This window comes from Odocoileus virginianus, chromosome 12, assembly GCF_023699985.2.
Source record: "Odocoileus virginianus isolate 20LAN1187 ecotype Illinois chromosome 12, Ovbor_1.2, whole genome shotgun sequence".
Taxonomy (NCBI): Eukaryota; Metazoa; Chordata; class Mammalia; order Artiodactyla; family Cervidae; genus Odocoileus; species Odocoileus virginianus.
In genome coordinates, this window is record NC_069685.1 from 26,209,204 (window position 1) to 26,230,021 (window position 20,818).

At 36.2% G+C, this 20,818-nt stretch overlaps 1 long non-coding RNA gene across 3 annotated transcripts in view; it reads right to left on the minus strand.

Moving 5' to 3' along the window:
- Window positions 1-20,818, minus strand: part of LOC139037696 (uncharacterized) — a 207,222-nt gene that overhangs the window by 153,769 nt on the left and 32,635 nt on the right. The window lies entirely within an intron of this gene.

Consider the following 20,818-nt stretch of genomic DNA (forward strand, 5'->3'; position numbering starts at 1 on the left):
TGCTTTATTTTTTTCCCTGTACTCCATTAACATTACTCAACAAACCTCTTACTTTCAGTTCCTCCTAACATCATGCTTTTTCTGATCTGTTAGGCCTTCTACAGAGAATCATTCATGCTTTTCTTTCACTTCTTCGTCTCTCCACCTCTTCTGATCTGAAATTTGATTAAACTTTCTGCATGCTGTCACTATTGTCTCTGCTTTCTCTCCCAGAACATTAGTCACTTCACTGTGGTTTTCGATTCTCTGTCTTCTCATTTCTTCTCTAAGGTAGGAGCTATGTTTGTCATATTGGTCCTTGCAATTCCAATATCTGACAGGGAGCTAGATGAAGTCATCACATGAATGCATAGTCATGACATGTTTTCCAAATTCTATATCATCTTGGCCATCTTTCTTTGTATTCTCTGTTTCATCATTGTTCAATTTTAAAATTGGAGAACTCACATTTGATCTGTACCTGTGATCAAATTTCATCTTGTGCTGACCAATATAGAAAGCAGTAAGGCAGTGTTCTTATATCAATATACATTATTAGCATAATTGAATGTTACTACCTTTCCACCGGTGGCTTTCCACTGGTGACTTCCCTGGTGGCTCAGATGGTAAAGCATCTGTCTACAATGAGGGAGGCCCGGGTTCAATCCCTGGGTTGGGAAGATCCCCTGGAGAAGGAAATGGCAATCCACTCCAGTACTATTGCCTGGAAAATCCCATGGACAGAGGAGCCTGGTAGGCTACAGTCCACGGGGTCGCAAAGAGTCAGACACAACTGAGCAACTTCACTTTCACTTTCACCTTTCCATTTAAAACTCCAAAGATATTATCTGCTAAATCTGTATTCACCAAGGCCATATTTAATAAGATCTCTCATCTCATCTCTACTTGATTTCTTTAGTGCCTTCTATTTCTATTTCATGAGTATCCTTAGAAAATATACTTCTTTTTCCTAGAAATAATCTTCCATGATAAGTTTGCATAGAAATGATGAGTAAAAATATATTTAGGTCTATCTTTTCATTTTCAGTAGGTCCAGTTTGAATCCATTTTTTACATGGTTTTATACTTAAGAAGAAACTTGACTTTTGAGAGGCATTTAAATCAAGTTAATTACTGTGACTCTAATGGGACATTGTTGCCACATTTTTGAATGTCCCATATTGTGACACTGGTTGTCTCATGAACAATCCAAGCCTATGGAAATGATAATAGGGGCACTTTGAACTCAGTTCTTTACCTCCCCTACTATTTTCTGAACACTAAAAGCAAATACATCCTTTGTCTTGCCATCTACTCTTTAAACAACAGCTGCATACTCTCTTGAATTTAATATTCCTATTAAAGAAATTTTTCTCATTGTCAAATCTTTTAATTTTTAGAAGAAGTGTTATCACAAATACTGGTACCAGCAATACAATGTACACTCAAAATGATATTAGTCGGCTTGACCTATAATTCAAGTAAGTGTCTCTCTCCAGATATTTTAAAAGTCAGGTGGATTCATGCTGTTATTGTAATCTGATTATAAGCTAAGACAAAATTTTAATTTATTTTAAATGGCAATAAATTCAAAATGCAAATCAATGTCACTGTGATAGGATCAAATGCCTTTCAAACATAGAACAGAGAAGGTAAGAATGATTTTCTTTGAGTATTATATTTTAGGTATAAAATTAAGAACTAGATATTAAATCTTAGAGACGAGCTGATCTTCTTAAGAAGCTCAATGAACATGAAAGCAAAATGAATGACATGAAAGGTATTAGACCTCAGTGAACCTAAGCAAAGTGTGTGGCAGGCTGAGTGTGTGAGATAAACAGCAAGGGAAGTAAGATGGAAACGGGAAGAGTGACTGGGAGCTGCAGGAAAAATACTACTCAGGCTGGCAGCAGAAGTAGAGGGATAAGTGTGATAAAGAGCTTAAAAAGGTAAAAACACCCATCAAGTTTCAGATGGCAATGCCACTGTATAGGAGCCCAGAGGGGAATCATAGCATAAGATAGAAGAGGATGCCAAACAGAAATAATCACAGACTGTAGAAAAGTCAAGAAAGGACTTTGTTAGTTAACATTTTGCTTTAAAACGACGGCGTTAATAAGACAATGATGAATATTCTAGGACCAACATAAAGGGCATTATTGAAATGGTAGATATCAGTCAGGAGAATTGGAAATGAGCTTTCTCTAATTAGGAACAAGAGTGGAATAACAAATGTAAAAGTGACATTTGGAGATACTAAAGATGAGACAATATGTTTTCATATGTTACTATTTGCTGATGGACCTGATGATGCATTGCTGCAGAGAAACTTAAGGAGTGAATAATAGCTGGCCATCTGCTTGCAAACTTTGACAGCTTTTGAAGATAACAGTTCACAGGGAGCAAGGAGTAGAGGAAATAAGTTTTACCAATTGCATCAAAGTTATACGGGAGAAAAGGAGTTGCCTGCTAATGAAGATAATTACCTCTTCCTGATAAGAGATGAAGGCACAAAGCTACAACTGGATAATAAAAAATTCTTCTAGAGCAGAACCGCATAAAATTATATTCAATTCAGGTCTCATGCATTATTAACTCCCTCAAAATTAAAGCATTTCTTTTTGTCTCTGGTGAAGCCGAGGCATATAAAGGAAAGGGCATAGGCTTTGAAGTCATATAAACATGAATTCAAAATCTGGCTCCACCATCTAGAAGGGTGGATTTGGAGCAATCTTTTAACTAATCCTTATTTTTTAAATGACGACATAGCTACTCATCTCACATGTTTTTGAATGGCTTTAAAGATGAGCATGTAGATAACCACCATGTGACATGCGTTCATTATTAATTTAACAAATATCTGTGGAGAGCAACCATGTGTGAAATACTATACTGGTGTCAGAGTAGACAAAAGTGAATAAACACAGAGGAAAGCCTCTTCTCCCAATGTGGCTTCCAGTCACCAGAGAGAGACAGTCACTATTCAGGCAATTACAAAACTAAATTTAAAATAACCATCATGGCAAGTGCTGCAAAGCAGAACTGCATAAAGTTATGAGTAGGTAATACCATTATTTGATGCACCTAGGTCAAGGAAGGAGTCTGAAAAGTGACAACTGAACTAATACTCAAGGAATTCACTCGAGTTCCCTGGGCAAAAAGTGTGTTAAAAGAGGGGGGAAGAAAAGTGAGGATTGCAAGAGATGAGAGAGATAGCGAGGCAAGATAATGTAGGATGGAAAGGTCTTAAAGTGTATGCTTAAGGAGATAATAAATGAAGGATGCCAGTTTCCCCCTCGTGTGCACTGCTGCTGAGCTTCCTTATCAAACCAAAGTAAAAACACCTAAACCAAACTTTACCTGTATTCCTTAACATGTGTGTAGCTACGTAATAAGCATTGCTTTCAAAGGATCGTTAGGTTCCTCTTGAGCCTATTAACACATGCAATCCCTGTTCTGTATACCATGGATGGAAATGGAACAGTGGAAACAGGAGTGGTCACTGGGCAGTGGGCAGAACCCGGGCCGCTGACCTGTAACTGCTGGCTGCGGCTCAGCCCTGGCTCCTGAACCAGCTGTTTCTCTGAAGAGGGTGGTACTCTCCCATGCTCATTCCTAATGCTCCCCCAGATTAAGATTCACCCCAAACCTTACTCTGGCTTCTCACTTAAACGGAAGGGCAGAGGTTCTGTTAAGCCCCCTGGGTGACTTAATTACCATAATTTATTCTAGTAGAATCTAGGTCATGTTGAACTAGGAGAATCTGGGTTATGTTGAACTACCAAAAACCTATAAAATATTTTAAGATGACACATCTATTACTTGTTCATTTTTCATGATTTTCATAAATCAGCTGGGGACTCTGCTCCACATTATCCTTATTTGAGGGGATAGGCTGAGGGAGTGAAAACCATCTGGGACATAACTTCATGGCATGATCATACACACAGCATTGGTTAAAACAAGTCATGTGGCCACACATGATTTCAAAGGAGCAAAGAAGTATAACCTTGCAATGCTTCTGGAGTGAGGAGAACCAAAATATTGGAAAATAGCCATATTGACCACATATATTTATTATCATTAGGGATTCAAAGGGCTGAAAATAAGTTTCTCACATCCATTTTAGGACTTTCTCTTATCCTGTGTGGTGCATTCTTTACCATGCCTTTACTGACTCCAGAGCATTTATCTTAACAACGTTCAGTTTCTGATGTACATTTTCAATGATTTTATAACATACATATCTATTCATCTTCCCTTACCTTATAAACCTCTACAAGCAAATGTTCCCAGGAATTGATAGAGAGCAATCAAATAATCTTACTACTCAAAATAATGCATTACATTGTTATAGAGAAATATTTAAAAGCTACTTTAACAATTTTTTTCTTTGAAGTACAATTGATTTAAAATATGTATTAGTTTCAGGTATACAGCAAAGTGATTCAGTTATATATGTATGCTTATATTTTTTAGATTATTTTTAATTATAGACTATAACAAAACATTAAATATCATTTTCCTGTGCTGTACAGTAAATATTTCTTGCTAATCTATTTTATATTTATTACTTTGCTAATCCCTTACTTCTAATGTATCCCTCTTCTCCTTCCCTTTCCCCTTTGGTAACCATAACACTATTTTCTTTGTCTGTAAGTTTGTTTCTGTTTTGTATAGACTCATTTATATCAGTTTTAATTTCCACATAGAAGTGATATAATACTTTAACAAATAACAATAATAGAAATGATATTCTTTAACAAATTATTTCTCATCTAACCAACCAACCATTCAACCAACATGGAGATCAATGTTGCCCTCATTTTATAGGGAAAGAAACTGAAATATAGATATGTACAGTGACTAGCCAAAGTTCTAGTAAAGTCTGGATTTGAATCTATGTCTGATCAGAGAATATATATTTCTTTCCACAGCACTGCATATTTCCAAATCTGACACCTACTCTTCATTGTTAAACTCTGCGTGTATACAAGCTATTATTCTCCAGATCACACAACAGAAAGCAAACAAAAGCTTAGAGGCTGATAGGGTACTGGTGGGTATATGCACTCAGAGATTCTGCTTCAAATTCATTAACTAAATGTAGGCACTCAGAGTCCCAGTGCATTAACCTCATCAGACACTGCAGATAATAACTGACCCCACCCAAATCACAGGATAGGAGAAGTATTGACATAAAATAATGGAGTCATGTCTTCTAAGTAGTAAAAGGATTAAAATACACTCAGAGATAAAAGAAGTAAAATAGCCTTTCAAAATGTAAATTACTTCTTCCATAATAACAATGATAATGTACTAATTCTAGGAGTCAAATAAATTATTCAAGGACACTGCCATTTAGTTTGTTTCTTGGCTCCATAGGGGAAAAGTAATTATGTCTAGCCCAGCCAAGCCTATGATAACAGATGGCTGGCTATCAGGGAACAAAAGCGATGGTAATGTCTTCAGAAATCTACCATGATGTTTCATATTTTAGCAAAAAAAAAAAAAAAAAAAAAAGTCCTTGGAGGGACCTTAGAATCAATCAGTCCAAGTTACTCATTTTACATCCAAAGAAGTTGAGATCCAGAGAGGTAGAGTATTTTCTTGAGACTACACAGTTTGTAGCAATATTCTTAAAGGCAGAAGGCAGATTCCAATCATGAAAAAGCTGGGAAGAAAACTACCAATTATTAAGAATGTTCTTTGCTGCTTTATTCCCATTATCTCACCTCATGTTCAGATAGATGGCTGCAGTGAAAAAGATATTGTTTTCTCTTCTGTCATAAATATACCAAGAAGCCAAAGGTAAACTATCTAGCTTACATTCACAGTGTTACCAAAGTATTAAAGGGCAGAATTGAAACCAGTCTCTTTAAACTCCCAAAGCTGAGTGCTTTCTCCTACACAGAGCTCTCGAGTGAATGTGCACTCCCTGCAGTTGTGGGTGATGAAGTCTGGGTAACATTTTGCCAAGAGTTCTACTTTAAGGGATTACTACTTGTTTTGGAAGACTTTTGGTTAAAGTGTCTTCTGATATTGTCATTCTGGGATGTCTGATTAATGTGTCTGTACCTCTTTGAAGCACTGTCTTATTTGAGGGGTTGGTTAGATAATTGAAATAATTTAGTGATCATTAAGATGATTGAATTTGTCTTCCAGGATTATTGTCTCATATCTTTAGAACATCATCTGAATGCATGTGTGCTCAGTCTTGAGTCAGTCCCACTCTCTGAGACTCTATGGACTATAGCCTGCAAGACTGCTCTATCCTTGGGATTTTCCCAGCAAGAATACTGGATTGGGTTGCTATTTCCTCCTCCAACACATCCTCCTAACCCCAAAATCAGACTCATATCTCCTGAACCGGCAGGTGATTCCTTACCACTAGTACCACCTAGGAAGCCCACCATCTGAATGCAAGGACTATCTATAGAGAAGTTTCCTGAAGACTAAAGAGAGAATTATCTTCCAGATTTGCAAGGACTTCACTTAGCGAGAAGAGTTGCTGCTGAGCTCCTGGAAAGTAGATAATCAAGCCTCCTAAAGGCAATGGGGTCACTTCCACCTGCCCACTGTCATCATAACTCACCATATCCATACACAATTGGGCTGCAGAAAATACAGAGTGGGGACAGTGGTCCAGCGTTGAGCTGAATGATCCAACCGCTCCTCCCCTGGGATCACTTGCCTCCCCTACCTCTTCTGAGCACATATTGGATTATTTTTTTCTGTTTTAAGGTAGGCACCGTCTGGTTTAGACTGGGGCTGAGAAAAAGGGGCAGAACCACCTTGGCTGTCAATGGTGACTGGCAGCAAAGAGTAGCCACTTACTTAATACATTAGACTTGACTACATTTCTCAGACAAAGTCTAGATCTCGTTGCATTTTCAAGAGAGGTTTTCTCAACATGCTAGAGAAACTACAAGCTACCACCCACACCCGCAACACAAACAGCACCCTCACAGAGAAAGATTCCAACTAACAGCTTAGAGCAACAGGGCATTCAACCTGCATATGACTTCTGAATGAAAATTTGTTCACAGCATTCCAGATCTTTTCCAGGCACATTCTAAGAGTAAATAATGGCTACAGAGTGTATGCAGGTGTCTGACAAGCAGCCTGTATGCTAGGGTTGTCTGCAGAGGTCAGTTTTCCATTGTCAAGAAGAAGCAACACCCAACACATGGGCAGTATAAAGATTTCACTCTCTCCCTATTTCCTTCCATTCTCCATCCCTTGGTATTAGTCTAGCCAGACCCTAATTCATATCTCTCCACTGCTTTCTTAGATGGAAACACATCTAAGGACCATCAGTGTCTTATACTTTGTCTATGCTTGCAATGAACTTAGCTAGGAATAGAAAGACTAGGGACAAGACTAGGGAAGAGGGGTAAGTCAGGTAGTGCAACCAGAGACTTGTTACAATGAGTAAGAACCACCTGGATCCTACAGAGTTCCAAAGCAAGATTCTATGGACTCAACTGGGCTCCACACCCATGCTAAGTATGTGCAAGAGTGAAAAATATTGTTAAACGCTTAATGATTATTTTATAAATTACATATTTAATGAATTCAAAAGCAACATTTGTACAGGGCCTTAACATATGCAAAAGCTTTATCATTCCTCAGTTGAATTCTTTCAGACAGGAAGGGCAAGCATTATTTTTTTTTACTTTAAAAATAGAAAAGAAAGTTTGCAGAGGTTGCGGGAGATGTCTAAGGTCACACAGGAGTAAATTCTGAAGCAGTCTATAAATGCCGTTTCCGATTTCCCCTCAGTCCCTTCCCCTGTCAAGTTGTATTTCAGTTACAGAGTAATCATGATCTGTGTTCTTTGTTTCTCCTTTTTCTGGAGATATATATATTTTGCAGTTTTAATAGGAATCACTGTGATTTTATTTCCTCCTCTTGTAGTCATGCATAAGGAAAAGTAGCTTATATTTTTGTGCAGTTTTGTGAGTAGACTTATATATTAAAAAATCAGGGATGGTGTGCTAACAGTTTTTTAAAAGCAAGATTTTGAAGGATTTTTGGAGATTGTATTTAGAAAGCTGACTCTGACATTTTAACTATAGAAAAAAATGTTGATAAATCTGTTATATTTGTCATCTTACCAAAAGCAAAAAAGGTAGGAAGTGAAACAGCTGGTAGATCTTTCTGTTCTAAACTGTCACACATAGTGAGCATGAAGAGAAATCTGTTGATGTTGAAGCTTTTACTCTAACCCTCCAGGCAGAGGTGGCTCTGGCAGAGACTCACTACTGCGTACCACTTTCAGATAAAAGCTCTAGTAAGTGCAAACATCTGAACAGCTTGTAAAGCTGTAAGGACTTTCTCCAGAAGAAGTTTATTTTTTTTTTCATGAGAAGTACCTAATTTGAAATAACATTTAAAATCCCTATGTTATGATACCAAAATTAATGGAAGAGATATCACACCCTTATTATGTTCTCTATTCAGAGTTAGCAATTCCAGAACAAGAACCAAAATGATCGCCCAAAAGTAGCCACCTCATGATGTTTATATATTACATTTTAACCTAGATTTCATATAGCTTTCACAAATATAATTTGAAAAGGGACCATTCCTGGGTTATAAAATTAAACCAAATAGCAACTGCTTTTGGAGTTGATGGGAATTATGAGAAAACAAAGTTTCACTTAATATTATCCTCTGAGAGTAGGTACATGAAAAATATTTTATCAGCTATGGTGTGTTGAATTTCCTGTTATTTTTGTTTCTCCCCAAATCAGTTAGCTAGTCTGCTCAAGTGATATATGTTTTCTTTCACAGTATTCAATTTTTAATTTTTAACCTTAAATGCACTTTTAAAGTTTGTTCAAGTATCCAAAAGGAAGTCCTTAACTTGATTAATTGATTTATGGTCTTTTTATGTTTTGAAGATTTTTGTTTTGTTCTTTCATGAACACTAAGAAGCTCTATAACACGTTAGGTTTCTCCATGTATTTTAGGATATCATTTTCTCCTTAGATAAATGTGCTGATTCACTTAGTACTACTTCAGAAAGCACACAAAGCAACTTGAAAAATATGCAAATATTGTGGGTTTTTTTTAACATTGGAGGAAAAAATAAAATGTGTCCTACTTTAGCACACTGCCCTTTATTTCCGAAGGAAAAAGAGTCTCAGATCCCTATGAAAATGAAAGATAAATAACTGAGCATAACTGAAAAATGTCGAAGGAAAAAAGTGATTTCCAGTCAATCTTCAACAGAAACCACAAGAGAATTAATTTTCCAATAAAACAAAAGTAGCAATCAGAATAGCTGAGACTCTCTCTTGGTTACACTAAATATTATTAAAAGACCATAAGTGGTTATTAACAATAGAAATTTCCTCAGATGCCCATCTCATCCTTCTGTTGGTTCTCCCTTTCAAACAAATGAATATAACAAATGTTATTGCCCAAGGAAGTACATGACCAAAATAAGCAACTTTTAGTATTTTAAACTTACATGTTCTCTTTTGAATCTCTGTCTCTTAACTTCTATTGGTTCAATTAAGTCTTATGGTTAAAATTCCCCAGCCTCTATCCCCTCAAATATATGGTGACACACACACATATTTTCAGATCTTTACCTTGCCAACCTTTATAAAGAGATGTAATATCTTGATCCCAAAATTAAAGTGGGAAATTTGCTTTCTTCCATAACAGCTTTTTTCATTTGATGTTAAACAAGAGCTTACTAAACAGTATTTTGAGGCTCAATTTCTTATTTCAAAAAATATGAAATAACAAACCTGATCATCTTCACCAAAATCTTGCAATTTTGAATATTTGTAAAGAATTAAGCCCTTGAAAAGACCACTCTCTAATGTCAAAATATAAATCTTTATTTTGTCATGTGTTTTTTCCTACAGTTATGGTGTCAAAGCAAAAATTGCAATAGAAAAAGTTAAACAGGCAAAGAACATTTTATTCTACATTACTGTAAGGATGAAAGAGGTCAAATTTAAGTCTGAACTCAATTGCGCTGAAACAAAGAGTAGAAGAGCTTTCAGAGATAGCAGTGAGAGAAAGCTCACAGGCCATCTGTGTTTGCTAATTGGCTTTTTCCAAAGAAAAGGGCAAGTTTTCTTAGCTTATCGTTAGCAGGTAGTTTTGCCAATTTGTAGCAAGACACCCATCAAAGTTAGGCTCCTACTCAAATGGAGACTGGGAGTAGGGGGTACTCTCTTCTGATGACATTTCAGAGAGATGCTTTCCAGATCCTTGAGAAAAATACTCCTGGACTGTAAAACTGGCAGAGGAAACACAATTACAAGGTTTTTAAACTAAATGTTTTAAGAAAAGGGAGTTCAGGGGCCTAGAATCAGGAAGAAACCTACTTAGAGTTCAGTCAAGAGGAGGGATCATTAAGGTTATCTTGACCAGTGGCTATGCAAATGTATACATAAAAATAATAAGGCACAAAATGAAGCAAAATGGCTTTGAAATTCAGTTGTCTTTATTTAGAAACAAATGTTATCTTGCTACCATCCAAGAGAATCGAAATACAGTATACAGCACATCTTCCCAAGTGACAATCCATAGTAGGTGTGAGAACAAGGAGTTTAACTAAATATAAACAGCAGCAACTTCTAAAAATAAATGTATAATCAATGCATCCTAAGAAAAGATACTTTAATATGTCATTCTAAAGTGAGCACCATGGTTATAACCACAGACCCTATGACTAGACTGCCTGGGTTAAAATGTCACCTCAGCTACTTATTTGGGTTTTACTTGGGTAATCTCTGCCTCAAATTCCTAAACAAACCTGAAGAAGAATAATGCATCACTAGAGAGTTGGTAGGGCTGAATTACCAAATGTAAAGTACACAGAACAGTGGTCAATGTATAACAAGTATGTTATGAGAATGACCTTTCATTATTTTAGCCAAAGAAGATTTATAACTACTACAGAATAGCAGGGCTCTTTTCATCTTTAGCACAGCCAAATTCTGAATCAGATTTTTCAGGATGGTAAACAATAACTTCAACCCCCTCTTATTTCTCTTACTCCCATAATAACAATAGTTGTCACTGTATTGCAACCCACTCCAGTATTCTTGCCTGGAGACTTGCATGGACAGAGGAGCCTGGTGGGTGGCAGTCCATAGGGTTGCACAGAGTCAGACACAACTGAAGCAACTTAGCACACATGCACTTCTCCATATTATCCATACATCCTTAGGACAGAAGCGTTCAATGATCTGATGATGGGTAAATTCACAAATATCTCTGCACTGAGTTCAGCATACTGAATGATAAGACCATAACTTAAAAACATAAATAAAATCAGGTCTCATGTTGCTGACATGGCGAGATGTTCTGAGAGTATAAATAGACTCCTACCAAAAAAAAAAAAAGATTCCTAATGCCTCTCACTTCTCCCAAGTTATTTCCTAAGCTTCTGGCATGAATAAAAAACAATAATGATGTACAGGAGAAAGTACTATAACTTTTAGAATTCAAATCCCAGTTCTGTTGCTTCTCTTGATTGTTATGTATGTGATCTTGGGTAGGTTACTTAATCTTTCTGAACATTGGTTTGATCACACCCATTTTTATTAAGGATTTTTAAGTAGTAATACATTATAAAATATTTAGTATAATGATTTGTGTTAAATAAATGACATTTTCCCTTCTATCAAGTTCTCACCTCCCTTTACATCCATATGCAAACTTCAAAATAAGTTCATTCATTTATTCACACATTCACATTAAACTCTGGTACTATAAAAAGGAGCATAGCAGGCAATGGTTGCTCTTCATAGTAATTGTGTAGACAAGTAGAGATGCATACAAGTGAATAGTGAATTAAAGTTGAACACAATAGATGCCACAAAGGAGATAGTGGTGTTCTATGGAGGACCTAACTCCTGACTTGGATGGTCAGGAAATACTTAAAAGAGACAGTGAAATCCTAATCAAGGTGATCTTTTAAAAGGAAAATAAAATAATATTGCTGGAGCCTATGGTTAGGGAGGGAAATGGTGGGGATAAGGCTAAAGAAGTAGGCATGGTCCAAAGTAGGAGGAGATATTTAAGCTCTTGTTAAAAGTTTGGATATCATCTTATAAGCAATGGGAATGAAGCAATGTTTTTAAGCTGAGGGTTGAAATGAGCATATCTAAATTTTAGGAAGATAATTCCAGCTATAATACAGAGGATCAACTAATAGGTAAGATATGAGTTAAAAATCACTGGAAGTAACTGAAGCTGGAGTTTAAAGGTTATCTGAAGTTGACTACTGGAAGTAAGAGTGTAGAGAGGTAGATGAATTCAAGATGTGCAAGAGATGCAATACAAATGAACAAAGACGGAGAATCAAGGACAACACTCAGATTCTAGTTTGGGTCGCTGAGTGAGATCATCCTCTAAGATGGGGAACAAAGCAGAAAAAACTAAAGCTGAGATAGGCAAACACAAAGACTCCATCTTTAGACACAGTAAATGTTAGATGCATGCGGTCACCTAGGTGATAACGTGAAGTTGAAAATATAGTCCCAGATTTCAAAGCCATAATATACATAAACCTATGAATTGAATGTGGATGAAAATATCAAAGGTCAGTCTACAGAGTAAGAAGACATATGAACACAGGACAAAATGCTAAGGAGTGCCAATTTTAAAGACATAAGTAAAGAAAAAAGAAGCCTTAAAGATGGTTGGGAAAGAGTGGGCAAAGTGGTGAGAGAAATGTTATGTACTTGTGTTATCAGAACCAACATTTTAAACAGTCCCCCAAAACAATCAATTTTGGTAAATCAATTTCATGTTTTTTCAAGCATTATTGTGATGCAACTGACATATGATATTGTGTAATTTTTACTACAGTGTGCTAATGTGACATAGACATATTGTACAGTGATTATAATAATGAGAGTTAACACGCCCATCCCCTCACATAATGGTATGCAGTGAAAATTACATAATATATATAACATTTTCTTTATCCATTCATCCATCAACAGACACTAGGTCATTTCCAGGTTTGGCTATTACAAGTAATGCTGCAAAGAACATGAGGGCGCAGGTGTCTCTTCAAGATAGTGATTTGGTATCTTTCAGATATATACCCAGAAGTGGGAAAGCTGAATCATATGGAGGTTCTGTTTCAATTGATGTTGAATTAGGCTAAATTCTTGGAGGTAAAACTGAAAAAATGTGGAGTTTTTCTCTGACTAGATCCCCCTAGATTTTTAACTCAGACAAATCAATATTAAGCCTCTAGAAACTTGTCAATGACAGTTGACCATTTCCCCACCCGACTCTGGTTCCCCATAGAAATTTCTGCTCATGGATTTTTGCTCTGGTATGTTATGATTTTCTGTATCTACCTGTCTATCTCTTCAAGTTTGCCTTGTCACCTCACCACTCTTTAAGAAGAGAGAAAAATATCTTGATTACTATATCTTTTAAAGAAAAGTTTTTGATTCTTCAGTTCTTTGTTTGTTAGGATGGAGTGCTGACTTCCAAGATTTTTACATGCTGAAAGTAGAAAGATAGCTTTAAAAGACAAAGATCCAAATTTATAAAATGGAAAACTAAAATAAAAGACAAAGCAATTAATAGTAGAAGATAAAAGTGATAACCAAACTACAATGACTAAAACTTGGTTCCTCGGTTGCTTTTGATGAGTAGCCTGTTTCTATCCTAATTTATCCCTGGAAAAACTATTAGCCCTTTAGTTTTGCTTATGCAGTTGTTGTTAGAATTTGCTCTAATCCTGGGTGGATTTGTTACAAGTATAGGTGCATTTCTAGTGTGTGCCAATGTGAAGCCAGAAGCTAGCAGAGTTAATCCATCAAGCCCAAAGGAGATAAATTCCTAATCCATTAAAACATTATGAAAATACAATCACTGTAAACACAGTAAGTTCTCTGAGGAGACAAAATTCTGTAAGAACTTGCATGTTTATTTCAGTTAGAAAATCCTTGTAGTTAAAATAGTGATGTACAAGCAGAGCAACTGTCTTCAGATCTACTACTTCTTACTAAAGCCTTTGAAAATCATTACCAGTACTATTAAAATAGTGCCAATATATTTAGGGTAGGAAGTAGGGGAGTGGAGGGTAAAACATACACAGAAAACTTCCTCTGATATAAGGGTAATTAGTTTTATAAATAAGACCTTTTATTAATTAATAATGGTAGACAGATGGGACACAAGAGACAGAAAAACAAGGCAGATTGTTATAAAGAAAGAGTACAGATTTTAGTCAAGCAGACCTTGTTTTGAATCTCAGTAATGCCACTCATCAGCTACATGACATTAGGCAAATTTTTTAACATTTCAAAATCTTAGTTATTGCACTCATAAAAGAGAGGCTATAATGTAAATAAATGTATTAAAGACAGTGTAAATAAAGGTAATAAAAACACTAATGTAAAACAACTAGCAGGATGACATGCATCAATAAACAGGAGATTTTCAGTATTATACATTACATGGCAAATAGTTGGGGGAGACAATGGAAACAGTGACAGACTTTATTTTCTTGAACTCCAAAATCACTGCAGATGGTGACTGCAGCCATGAAATTAAAAGACACTTGCTCCTTGGAAGAAAAGCTATGACAGTCCTAGACAGCATGTTAAAAAGCAGAGACATTACTTTGCCCACAAAGGTCCATCTAGTCAAAGTTATGGTTTTTCCAGTAGCATATATGGATGTGAGAGTTGGACCATAAAGAAAGCTGAGTTCCGAGGAAGTAGTGATGCTTTTGAGCTGTGGTGTTGGAGAACTCATGAGTCCCTTGGACTGCAAGGAGATCAAAAAAGTCAATCCTAAAGGAAACCAATTCTGAATATTCACTGGAAGGACTGATGCTCAGACTGAAGTACCAATACTTTGGCCACTTGATGTGAAGAGCTGACTCATTAGAAAAGACCCTGATGCTGGGAAAGATTGAAGGAAGGAAGAGAAAGAGATGACAAAGTACGGGATGGTTGGATGGCATCACTGACTCAATGGACATGAGCTTGTGCAAGCTCTAGGAGGCGGTGAAGGACAGGACAGCCTGGCAGGCTTCAGACCATGGGGTTGCAAAAATTCAAACATGACTGAGCAACTGAGCTGAACTGATACATTATTTATAAATGCTTGCATATGAATTATGATATTTGTATAAGTATATTTACATATTCAATAAATAGTATCAAATGCTTTGCCTGTGCTAGGTTGTAAGGATAGGGAGCTAAACAAGGCTGACAAATTCCTCTAATAATTTAAATTCTAGTGTACTCCCACAAACCTGTATCTTAGCTGCTATCCCCAAGTAAATTTTTTTTTAATCTAAATATTAAGAAAAATTACTGATTTTTTATAAACTTGGCATTTATCTTGGAAGTTCTGGAAATCACTGTAGTTTCTGGCCACATAGTGACAGACTAGATTTGCATTTTGGAAAGATTATTCTGTTGGCAGTATACAGGAGACCAGCTAAAACACCTTATAGTGGTTTGGCTAAGAGATGAGATGGCCACATGAAAAAACAAAGTGTATTGATGTAAGAGTATGTCAAAAAGAGAATTGGAAAGGTTGGTTTCCCTTTTAGATAATAAGTGGCCAGTTTTATTATTAACAAATATAGTGAATATAAAAGAAGGAACTGTTTGGAATGGAAATCAAGGGGAAAAAAGTTTTGCTAACTGAATTTCACTTGGTATTCATTTCACTAAGCCGGAAAACTTGCTCTTTCTTTATTATACATAATGGGTAATGCGGTCCTTCAAATTCCAATTCAGATGTTCTGTTCTCCATGAAACCAGCTTCAACTCCATGAAGAGGTGAAGATTCCTCTGGGTGTCTTGTATAGTTCTTTATTACTCGCTGTTTCTCTACAACATACTACATCATGTATTTATCTGTTTCTACTGCTGAATCGTTCCTGAGATCAGGGCTAATATTTCACCTACATGTGTTAATCCAGGACAGCAAAATGCCAGGCACATAGCAGGCAATCTATAAAAAATATTGAACTGAATTTCTTAAGATAGCTCATTACAGATCAAGGTCATTTCTCTAATGCAAACACACAAACGGACAACTGATACATGAAAACATGCTCGATGTCACTAATTATCAAGAAAATGCATACGAGAACCACAATAAGTACCATTACTCAGGTGTTTAAAAGACACTCTTGAAATTAAAAGATGCTTACTCCTTGGGAGAAAAGTTACTACCAACCTAGATAGCATATTAAAAAGCAGAAACATTACTTCACCAACAAAGGTCCATCTAGTCAAAGCTATGGTTTTTTCAATAGTCATGTGTGGATGTGAGAGTTAGACTATAAAGAAAGCTGAGTGCTGAAGAATTGATGCTTTTGAACTGTGGTGTTAGAAAAGACTCTTGAGAGTCCCTTGGACTGCAAGGAGATCCAACCAGTCCATCCTAGAGGAGATCAGTCCTGGGTGTTCATTGGAAGGACTGATGCTGATGCTGAAAGGTATCAGGCCACCTGATGTGAAGAGCTGATTCATTTGAAAAGACCATGATGCTGGGAAAGATTGAAGGCAGGAGGATAAGGGGACAACAGAGGATGAGATGGTTGGATGACATCTCTGACCCAATGGGCATTGAGTTTGAGTAAACTCAGGAGTTGGTGATGGACAGGGAGGCCTGGCATGCTACAGTCCATGGTGTTGCAAAGAGTTGGACATGACTGAGCAACTAAACTGACTAACTGACTGACTTACTCAGGTGTTAAGATGGCTATTATAAAAAAAAAAAAAAAGAAGTCAACACTGTTGGTGAGGATGTAGAGAAATTGAAATCCTTATAAAAACTGTTGCTAGGAATGTGAAATAAAGCAGTCACAATGTTAAACTGTGGAGTTTCTTCAAAAGTTAATATGACCCTGAAATATATCTCATTTCCAGATATATCTCCAAAATAATTGAAATCAGGATTTGAAAAAGATATCTGCACTCTAGTGTTCATTGCAGCACAATTTACAATTGATATGCCAAGATATGGAAACAATATAAATGTCCATCCACAGATAAATGGATAAAGAAAATATTACAATGTGCATACAATGTACTATACATTGTTAAAATAAAAAGGTAATTTGGAAATATGCAACAGCATCAACCATGAAGTCATTATTCTAAGTGAAATAAGTCAGTCACAGAAGGAGAAAAACTAAATGATTTCACTTCACAATGAAACATTTTAAAGTTGTCTCATTGAATACTTAAATTATGCCTACAAAGTTGGAATTTAACAGTGTCAGAGATCATGTGTTTGATTCATTCTCTTGAATTAACTCAGTAAAAATATTAATTAACATGATAACTTCCCTATTAAAGGACAAAACTGCTGTTTAGTTGCTAAATCATGTCCTACTCTTTGCAAGTCTTGCCAGGCTCCTCTGTCCATGGGATTTTCCAGACAAGAATCCTGGAGAAGGTTGTTGTGTCCTTCTCCAGGGGATCTACCCAATCCAGGGATTGAACCCACATCTCCTTCTTGGCAGGCAGATTCTTTACCACTGAGCTATCTGGGAAGACCCAAAGGACATAATATCTTTCATTAAATATATTAATGGATATTTGCAGTCATTGCTAAAGACAGCTACAAATACTGTTTTTTTCTTTTTACTATACGTTTGAATAAATATTCCTCAGTTCTTAAAAAGAGCTGTAGAATAAGTATATAACCCTGCCCATTTCACATGGCACTGTTGAATGAATACAGCCAATTTGTCTTTGTGACCCCAGTATTTTTATAGTTCTTATTGACCATTCCCTGTTGTTAGCATTTGGTTTCTATACACCTTTGAATACTACCACTTAAGCAGTGCAGTAGGGTGAAGAGAATGTGCTTCACATCTTACCTCCACTTAGTATTAGCAATAGGACCTTACCCAAGTAGAATGACTTCAAACACAAAATATGGCACATAGAATATTGTAATAAAAGTTGGTTAAACACATGGGTAAAGATTTTCCTTCATTCCTCCTTCCCTTCTTCGCTTCCTTCCATTAAGAAAGTTCTAGCTTCAAGTTTATTCAAGTTGAATAAATAAAAATTGTCTCTTTATTTAAAAAAAAGCATCTCAGCAATTTCTAATCCCCACTGAAAAAAAGACCCATACTGGATCTTTTGAATTACATGTTATAAGCAGCAATTTAATTTTATCACCAAAATATAAAAATACAAACTATTTGGAAACCTGATAAAAATAGTGGTGTAGCATACTTGATAATTAGAGATACCAAGGGAATATTTCAGAAAAGATGGGCACAGTAAAGGACAGAAATGGTATGGATCTAAGAAGATTAATTATTAATTAATTTACTATTTAATTTTTAAATTAATTATTAAAAAGAGGTGTCAAGAATATACAGAAGGACTACACAAAAATGATCTCTGTGACCCAGATAACCATAATGGTGTGATCGGTCACCTAGAGCCAGACACCCTGCATCACTACGAACAAAGCTAGTGGAGGTGATGAAATTCCAGCTGAACTATTTCAAATCCTAAAAGATGATGCTGTTAAAGTGCTGAACTCAATGTGCCAGCAAATTTGGAAAACTTAGCAGTGGCCACTGGACTGAAAAAGGTCAGTTTTCATTCCAGTCCCAAAGAAAGGCAATATCAAAGGATGTTCAAACTACCACAAAATTGCACTCATTTCACACATTAGCAAAGTAATGCTCAAAATTTTCCAAGCTAGGTTTCAACAGTACATGAACTGAAAACTTCTACATGTTCAACCTGGATTTAGAAAAGGCAGAGGAACCAGAGATCAAATTGCCAACATCCTCTGGATGTTAGAAAAAGCAAGAGAATTTCAAGAACCATCTACTTGTGCTTGGTTGACTACCCTAAAGCCTTTGACTGTATACATCACAACAAACTGTAGAAAATTTTTAAAGAGATGGGAATACTAAACCACCTTAGTTGACTCCTGAGAAACCCATATGCAGGTCAAGAAGCAACCATTAGAACTGGACATGGAAAAATGAAACAGTTCCAAATTGGGAAAGGAGTTTGTCAAGGCTGTATATTGTCACTCTGCATATTTAACTTATATGCAGAGTACATCATGCGAAATGCCAGGCTGGATGAAGCACAAGCTGGAATCAAGATTGCCAGGAGAAATATCAATAACATTAGACATGCAGATGACACCACCCTTATAGCAGAAATTGAGGAGGAACTAAAGAGCCTCTTGCTGAAGGTGAAAGAGAAGAGTGAAAAAGCTGGCTTAAAACTCAACATTCAAAAAAGTAAGATCATGACACCTGGTCCCATCATTTCATGGCAGATAAATGGGGAAAAAGTGGAAACAGTGACAGACTTTATTTTCTTGGGCTCCAAAATCACTGCAGTTGGTGACTGTGGCCATGAAATTAAAAGACGCTTACTCCTTGGAAGAAAAACTATGACAAACCTAGACAGAGTATTAAAAAGTAGAGACATTAATTTGCCAACAAAGGTCTGTGTAGTCAAAGCAATGATTTTCTAGTAGTCATGTATGGATGTGAGAGTTGGACTATAAAGAAAACTGAGCACTGAAGAATTTATGCTTTTCAACTGTACTATTGGAGAAGACACTTGAGAGTCCTTTGGACTGCAAGGTGATCAAACCAGTCTATCCTAAAGGAAATCAACCCTGAATATTCAATAGAAGGACTGCTGCTGAAGCTAAAACTCTAATACTTTGGCCACCTGTTGCAAAGAGCTGACTCTTTAAAAAAGACCCTGATGCTGAGAAAGATTGAAGGCAGGAGGGGAAGTGGACATCAGAGGAAGAGGACGAGATGGTTAGATGGCATCACTGACTCAATGGACATGAGTTTGTGCAAGCTCTGGGAGATGGTGAAGGACAAGGAAGCTTGGAGTACTGCAGTCTACGGTGTTGCACAGAGTCAGACACTGCTAAGTGACTGAACAGCAAAATACTTGATAATATTAGCTCATTACTTTTCTTTATATTTTTTCTTATTAAAATGAAAGTCAACAATCCTTGCCTATGAAAGCTGCACTTTAAACATCAAGATTTCCTAAAACAACTTTAGTAAACATTCTTCAGTCAATAAATTGTTCTTACATTTTATAGAGTTTTAACAGGACAGGCTTAGTGGAGGAATAACCATAGTGATGAATTCCCTTAAGAAAAATAAAGTGGTCAGAATTTGCTATGAATTTTGATTGAAAATAAGCTTTAAGAGATTATTTTTAACCTGTAAATGCATAGATTCTAATTCCACTTTCATATCAATAAGAAAAAATCCTGTTATATCATTACTTTTACAGTGTGCATAGGGTCCCCAAGTAATAATTTTTCAAAGTGTTTTTGATGTGGAAGATAAAATCCTGCCCTTGATATTAAAAAATATTATCAAGGCAGATAATGCTGCTCATCTATATTGGAGGATTATCACTATTAAATTGAATACATATATTTCTGTAGGAGATCTATAATCCCCAATTTTTGGAACAATGATTTTCATCTTTATTTCCCTGTCAACATCTATGATTCAGATTAACTTGACAGTTTTATGAGACATGATATTTCTGTCCAATTGAATCCAATAGGGCAGGGATTATTTTTCCTACCATGCAGTCATAACATTATTACAAATACTGTTGCAATATTCAGCTATCCAATTAATGATATTATTTTGTTCTACATGCTGAGATTAAAACATTCCCCTCTGTGTATTTTAAAATAGCAATAATCTCCTTGCTCCTCCAGGGGATCTTCTTGACCCAGGGATCAAACCCACATCTTCTGCATTGACAGGCAGATTTTTTTTTTTTTTTACCACTGAGTCACTTGGGAAGCCCCATGTAACAGATTA